The sequence below is a fragment of the Lycium barbarum genome, chromosome 3 (genome assembly GCF_019175385.1).
Source record: "Lycium barbarum isolate Lr01 chromosome 3, ASM1917538v2, whole genome shotgun sequence".
Classification (NCBI taxonomy): domain Eukaryota; kingdom Viridiplantae; phylum Streptophyta; class Magnoliopsida; order Solanales; family Solanaceae; genus Lycium; species Lycium barbarum.
In genome coordinates this window covers 139,139,174-139,147,446 of record NC_083339.1, presented here as the reverse complement: position 1 = coordinate 139,147,446, position 8,273 = coordinate 139,139,174, and the positions used below count along the sequence as shown (strand labels likewise).

Below are 8,273 nucleotides of genomic sequence, written 5' to 3'. Positions count from 1 at the left end.
TGTCCAAAACAGAAGTTGAATATATGGCAGCAGCAAAAGCAGTAAAGGAGGCTTATGGTTGAAAGGTTTGGTGTTAGAATTGAGCAGGGTTCAACATGAACCAACTCTAAAATATGATAGCCAGAGTGCTATACACTTGATAAAAAATCAAAGATTTCATGATCGCACCAAACGCATTGATATCAGATTCCTTTTTATTCGTGATGTTGTTGAACAAGGCACAATTAAGGTCTTGAAGGTTGACACAAAGGACAATGCAGCAGATATGTTGACCAAGGTGGTTCCTCTTGTCAAGTTCAGTCATTGTATGAATTTGGCAGGAGTTCGCATCAACTGATGCATCAGGATGGAGAACGGCAGGGCAAGGTAGAGCTATAAGTATGTACAAGGTTTCGATTAGTGTCTCTTGTTTCCTACACGGAGTTAGCTCACGTAGACCTAGAGACATTAGACTGAATGCCGTTCATATGGAAGATCAAAATTCATCTCAAGGTGGAGATTGTGAAGTTGAGAAGATATTCAAGTCAATTCCTACTCAAAAGACGAAAGAAATAAAAGGAAACTTTTTTTCTTTGTTGGTTTTCGAGTGTTATTGGGATTTAGATCCTTTCTATGAAACGATTAGACCGAGTAATATAAATACATGCTAGCTAGGATTTATTAAGCAGAACAGAATATAGAACCTAAGAGTATTCAATCTTGTAACTTACTTTCTCCCTTGATATGAATAAAAGTGTCGACCGTTCTCCGTGGACTAGGATCACATCGATCCGAATCATGTTAATTACTGTGTTTTTATCGTTTCCGCGATAACATATGGCAACAAGAAGAATTTTAATACTTGCATGATGATGCAATAAATCAGCTGGAATATGCGGGCATCAATCTTTAAAGCCTTCGCTACCAGTAGTTTGACATTACCCTAGTCTCTTATCGTGAGAAATCTCATTAAAAAAAGTACGCGACCCGAACACCACTTACTATTATTAAAAAAATTTAACCAAAACACAACGCATTACCGTGTAAATTAATTGATCAAATTATTATAAGGCATAATTACATTAATTGATACATATTTAACCAGGGATACTATTAGTTGATGTCCCTTTAACGATATTTCAGCAATGGGCAATGGTGGGTGCTACCAGTGTCATTAACAATGTTTAAAATAAGGATGTGTACACTGTTATTAGTGTTTACTTTAAAAATAAAAAAAAAATTAGTGTTCACTTCCCTCCACTTCTTCCATGAAAAGGAAAAAAAAAATAGCAAACAGAGGGAAATCTTAGTACCTCAGTTTGTAGGCTACATGAACTTCCACCTTGTTGGTGAGGGTTCGATTATAATCCTCCTCCCATTTCCGCTTCTCCTACCTCCTGTGTGACAAGAGAAAAACAAAGGGAACAGGAGTATGTTCAATAAAATGAAAGTCAAGTAACTGTCCGTTGAAATTCACTCTTCCATAAATGTTGAAACTAAATCTTTGATCACATAGACTTCTTAATTAAATAGTGACATATTAGGTTTGTCGGTCAATATGCTGATTTTGAATTTTGGATTAAGTAACGTTGAACAGAAATGATCTACAGTGGCGGAGCCAGATTTTTCGACAAGGGTGTGCAAACTTCAAAGAAGTAAATCGTGGGTGCGAGAAAAAAAAATCTTGTGAATGGATGCACCAAATTTTTTAAATAAAATTATATATTGTTGAACTAAATCATAAAGAAAACATGTAATAGAACTACCAATTGTATAAATCATAACTAATATAAAAAGTCAACTAAAGAAAATCGACTAGTCAAAATCCATAAAAAATAATACGTACAAATCAAAATAACATATAGAAGTTAACAAAATAGTAATCAAAGGAGACAGTGAAGGTGTTGAAGATTTAATTAAATAAAGCTACTATGTTAGTTTTAACCGTTTAATCTTTTAATTGAGCTGGCCACAGTATTTAATATATTTAGAGGAGAAATCAAAGGTACATAAACTTGAAAAAAAAGTCAAATATATTACACACAAAATTATATAGAAGAGGACGTAAAGTTACGGAAAACTTCCAAAAAGGATTAAGCTCCAAATAAAGACAAAACGATTAATACTTCTATAATGACTTTCATATATATATATATATATATATATATATATATATATATATATATATATATATATACACACAATGAGTAAATAGAGATAAAGGTCGACTAAAAAGGTAAATAAAGTAAAATTAAGGGGGATAAGAAAATGAGAGAGAGTCAATTTGACTAAAGAGAGAAAAAATACAAAAGGATGAAAGAGAGAACAGGGAGATAGATAATCATTGAGAATTAACGGACCTTTCTATTCCATTTGTCAATTAATTTTAAACAAGCAAAACAGCAATAAAAAATGCTCACGATGTAGTGAGCGCAAGTTCGATCTCGTGACATGAGACGCAAAGCATCTTTGCACACTCTTCACCGCTCGACTAAAGGTTGTGTTTGCATCAAGGGTGTGCAATTTCTTATATATACCAATATTTAGTAGAATTTGACCTATATACACCATGTAATTTTTCCGCCGAAGGGTGTTCACGTGAGCACCCTTACATGGCTGTAGCTCTGCCCCTGATGATCTAGTACGTACCTGAATCACATCATCAAAGTTAGCAACAACTTTGTCTTGAGAAGGTGCTATGGGATCAACTGCCACCTTTGTGCACTTGAAGACCGTAATGTCACATCCTAGTAGTCAAATTAAGGTAATGCAATTGCCATCATCATGTGCAGGTTTTCTTCTTTGGAAAGGACCATTAACATAAGCAGATTATTTTTAAACATCCAGAGAGTCGCCTCCCTTCAATTTGGATTTATATTATGGTCTGACAGCTCTTGGCATTGGCAAGAGAGTTCGGCCCCAAACTGATCAAAACACCACAATTTTTTTTTCAAAAAAAACTCAAAACGGGACGAGTTACCAGGAATAGATCACTAAAAGGCATCGTTAGATAAACTATAGTACAATATCTTAAACTACGTATCCTGTTAGTTGCGATCTCTTCAAGGATATCTCAGCTATATATATATATCCAGAAGACACAACAACACCTAATATGTATGTCAATTATAAGCTTAAGAGACAACTCTCTCTTAAACTGTATCTTATCCCCTTCACCGATATTTGCCCATGTAAAACTGTGTTACATGAAAGAAGAAAAGAACAGAAAACCGGAAGAGAGGATCAACTTATTTATTTTGCTGTATTTCCCTACATGTAATTTATATACAACTAGAAAAGAAGTAAAAGCCACTTATTTAGTGTTTTCCATCAATGTTATGCAAGATCGAAAACTTTAAATGTAGGGAATACTTATCACTCCCTGCTCTCCCAACAAGAAAACTCTCCGACACTATATCAACAGAACAAAAAAAAAAAAACTCAAATTATTTGTTGAAATATATATAAGCTAGCTACTTCATGTTTTTGATTAAGAGACAGTTTGTAGTAGAAACAACCAGGCCCTTCTTCAAATAAAGTGGTCATGTTCATCGACATATTAGGTTCGGCTTTCAAATTATAAAAACAAATCAGAGATTCAGTACAATTGAGGGTATTTTATAAAAAATGCTCTAATATTTCATCATAGGGGTCGAGTACGGTTACGCTGGGAATGGTAATATCACTCTTTATGGATGTAAAGAGTGGTAACTATTTGACATTAATGATTAAGATTTTCATTTTCATCGTTGGCTGTTTTGATTCAAACAAATTCCTTTATTTATTGGGGTAATAATTTCGCATTTCATAGGCATTAAATGCGCCCTTTACATTAATGTCAAGGGCATAGCCGGAGCTTAGTGCACCGGGATGTCCTTTTTTATAGGCATTAATTAAATTACACGCATTCAATTGCTTTATCAGTCCCAATAAAAGTTGGCGGACGAGGTTAGAGTTTTGAAAAAAGTTGGATCGATGAACTGACTTTGACAGTTTCCAGGAGCACAATGGGCTGATGTGGTTCCACACCAACCAGATTCACTACAACACTGTCCAGTAGGACATGCACCAGCAGCAGCTTGCTTTCCGCATCATTCCTGTGAGAATGAAGGGGGTGGGACTGGTGTATTACATTGGCTTTGACAGCTTTCAGGACCACAGTAGCTCCAACCTGTTCCACACCAACCGGAGTGATTACAACACTGTCCAATATGACAATATACACCACCAGCTTGCATTCCGCAACGTCCCTCTGGTATCGGGGGTGCTGGCGTATAACATTGGCTTTGACAATTTTCAGGATCACAATAGCTCCAACCAGTTCCGCACCAGCCATCTTTGTGGCAACAGAACCCAAGCGGACACGCGAGAATGTCAGTGTCTTTGCCGCACAGTCCTGGACATTGGTTTTGGCATTTTTCTTTGGCACAAGCGTGGTATGTGCTTCCACAAAAACCCCAGCGGCTACAACACTGTTTAGGAGGACAGTATTTTATATATCCTCTTTGATATCCGCACTGTTTCCCTTGTTGAAGGCCAAGGGTTTCATTGAGAGGAAGAGATAGCTTCTTGGCCGATGAGACTTCAATTATAATTACGAGGAACAATAAAATTAGGCTAATTAATCTCATCATTTTTCTATGGATGAGGATGAGTGGATTGGTTATTGTGTGGTCTCATGCTCAAGTATATATATCATAATTTTCAGGGGAATTTGCTTACGCTACAATGGCAATGTTTAATTCGATAATGGTTATTTCACCTACACCACCGCTTCTGAGAAAAAAGGACATGATATTTCTAAGAGTTTAATATACATGGTAGGGGTTGTATTTTGCTATTGGCTCCTGTTAATGTACTTGGTAGGGGTCTGCCTGACTCCCACCAGTAACGGGAGCAATCCCTTTAGCTTTTGTTTTGTCGTAAGTACTCTCAATTATGCGATATTTATGGTATTTGACGTGGGACACGAATCATTAGTTATATATTGAATCATATATATTTATCATGGGAAGAAAACTTTACGTCAACAAAAGTTAAGGCTGTCTCAGAATGGAAAGAAGTGTGTGCACTGTGCACTACTACGAAGAAGTGGATCCATTTATGGAGGATCCGACGGGTTCAAGTGGGCTTTTGTCATGTTTTAGGGAAAACAAGAATTTATATACAATAACCTATTAGTATGTGTTTTCATTGACTTAATTTTTAGTCAAGATCGAGTTGTTGATATATCATTCATAACTCAATAAAATCATTCACGACCTCACAAAGCACGGACAAATTTCCTAATAAAAAACAATTCTAGCAGAATCAGGTAGCCTTACTCTTTCTTTTTTTCCTTTATTGTTTACTAAATAAAAAATTACAAAATGAACTTCCTGACAAAATTTATTAGAAAAAACTGATTAAAAGGTTCGCGTACAAACCATATTTCACAAGTAAATTATGTCAATATTTAATTTGCTTGGGTTTTGAAAAAATATCTTGCATGGCGCATCAACAAAAAATCCTCTTAAAAATATGATCCATATTCAAGCGAGAAATTTTGAGATTTTTTTGATATTTAATTTGGTTGGTGCATCAAAATTCTTCTAAAAAATGTACTCCATATAACAAGCTAGCTTATTTGAAAGTATATCGATATGTTTATAAAAATGCTCTAATATTTCATCATAGTGTAGGCGGCGAGTGCATGACGCTTGGAATGGTGATATCATAACTTATGGAGAGTTAATTCCTTGGATGGTCATCCAAATTTAGGAAATTTCCTATAAAAGTCACTTTTGTTTCATTTAGGACAATAAGGTCAATCAAGTATCACTATTTTCCTCAAAAAATATCTAAACACCTCAAAAGTCTTCTTCTCTTCTAGTTGACATGCCATGTCATTAAAGCCCCATTTTTTATTTTAATAATAGATATATTTTACTCATCAAAATCATTTAACAAAATTCATATTTTATACCCAATTAAATATCACATGGCTAAAAAGCGACAAAAGAATCAAACCATACTTTTTATTAAGCCACTTTTTCAAATCTAAATTCTTTTTATCTCGATTCAAATATATTATCTTTTAATTTAAATTAAAGTTCAAGTAATTTAATCTTTCTATTCAAATTCAAGTTTTTTTAAATAGCATATTTTTTCCACATTAAACAACATATTCTTTCCACATTAAAATATAATTACACATATAACACAAAAGTTACATTCGTATTGGTTTAACTTTTAAAAAATCTAATTAAATTTTATATTTAAAAAATAAAGTTAGTGTAAATTTTTTCTCTCTATTTTTAGTTATCTATTCTTATATATGTAGTGTGCAATTTTTGGCATTTCCATTTTCATACCATCGAGGTCTTTTTATTTCTCACGCAAAAGGTATAGAATTTTCATTACTATAATACTTATTTTAAAATATTATATTATAACTCTTATTTTTTATTTTGAAATATTATATTATTAGTCTTATATGAAATATAATATATTCTTAATTTATTTCATGTTATGATATAGATATTCCAACTTGTCATGTTAATCATTTTAATACCTAGCAATATATTAAACTAAACCTCTAAACAATTTTTTTTAAAATTTTAATACTTATCTATAGATTTAAAAAAATTCTCTCTTTAATTTTAATTCATTTAGATTACATGCTAGTTTGTTCCTTTGCTGCTTTTTAACCTGGTCATATTTGATTAGATATAAAATATGAATTTGATTAAATGGGTTTGATGAGCTAAACAAGTCTATTATTAAAAAATATGGGGCTCTAATGACATGGCATGTCAATTAGGAGAGAAGGAAGTTTTTGAAGTGTTTAGTATTTTTGAGGAAAATAATGATACTTGAATGACTTTATTGTCCTAAATAAAACAAAAGTGACTTTTCTAAGAAATTCTCTAAACTTGGATAACCATCCAAGGAATTAACTCAACTTATGGAACATAAAGAGTGGTGATTAAATCCTTTATTTTGATGATGAATATAGATGAAAATGGTTGGAAAGATCTTGTAGAACTTCATTCGCAATTTTACTTCAAACAAAAGTCCTTTATTTATTATATTTCATGTGCATTATATTACACGCATGATCATCACTTCATATAAGACCCAGAGAGGAGTAAAACTACATCCTCTAGCTAGCTAGGACGTTATTGGAATGCACACAGATGCTAGCATCTAGACAGCGTTGAACAAGAAGCTTGCAATACCTCTCATACGATTCTTGTCGGGCAAGGTTATATTATTTTTTACAATAAATGAATCGACGCACTGATACTGGCAATTCCAAAAAGCGCAATACTTCGAACCAGTTCCACACCAACCCTGCTTATTACAACACTGTCCAAGAGGACACAGTACGCCACCAGCTTGAAACCCACATCGTCCTTTTGGGATTGGGGGTGCTGGCCTATTACATTGGCTCTGACAGTTTGCACGATCGCAATAGTCTTTCGTGTTCCCACACATGCCTGACTTGCTGCAACAGAATCCTGGGGGACAAGCAAGAATGTCAGGATTGCCTTTGCCGCATGGTCCGGGACATTGGTTCTCACATCGTCCAGGAATGCAGTAGTCTTCTGTGGTTCCGCACCAACCCCAATAGCTACAACAGTGTTTTGGAGGACACATTTTATAGCCACCTCGTTTTCCGCATTGTTGACCTAATTGATGAAGGCCAGGGGTTTCAAAAGGAAGAGATAGCTCATAGGCTGAGGCCTTGTAAATTACTAGGAGGAATGAAGCTAGAGCCAAAAGGCTAATTGAGAATGCACCTTTTGTCTGTTTCCCTTTCATTATTATTTTGTTCTAGTAGGATAGATGAGGATGAATGGATTGGCTAGATGAGGTCTCATGCTCTCAGCAGCTCAAGTATATATAGCAAAATTTTCAGGAGAATGTGCATACGTTACAATGACATTGTTTAATTCGATTACTGTTAAAAAAAAATTACTCCTATTTCACTCTATGTGTCCTAGTTATTATTTGGAGAGTTAACGATTCTTAGTTTATCACGAACTTTTCAAATACTTTTTTAAATTATTTTAGTTATTTGACTTATAGTGACTTTTTATGTACTCTCTAATTAATATGTAAATTTTATTCAAATAAAATTAAAAACTCTCTTCATATTAACATCGAACATCAATTAGTTTGACCCTTGTACTCCGAATTATAGTACTCCCTCTGTTTTAATTTACATGAATCTTCTTTTCAGAATACGGGGGCTAAATTTAAATATATATATATATATATATATATATATATATATATATATATATATA

General features: G+C 33.7%; 1 pseudogene; it reads right to left on the bottom strand.

The window, feature by feature from the left end:
- Positions 1-3,644: 3,644 nt before the first annotated feature.
- LOC132632955 (chitin-binding lectin 1-like) lies at positions 3,645-6,875 on the bottom strand (annotated as a pseudogene).
- Between the last annotated feature and the right edge of the window lie 1,398 nt (positions 6,876-8,273).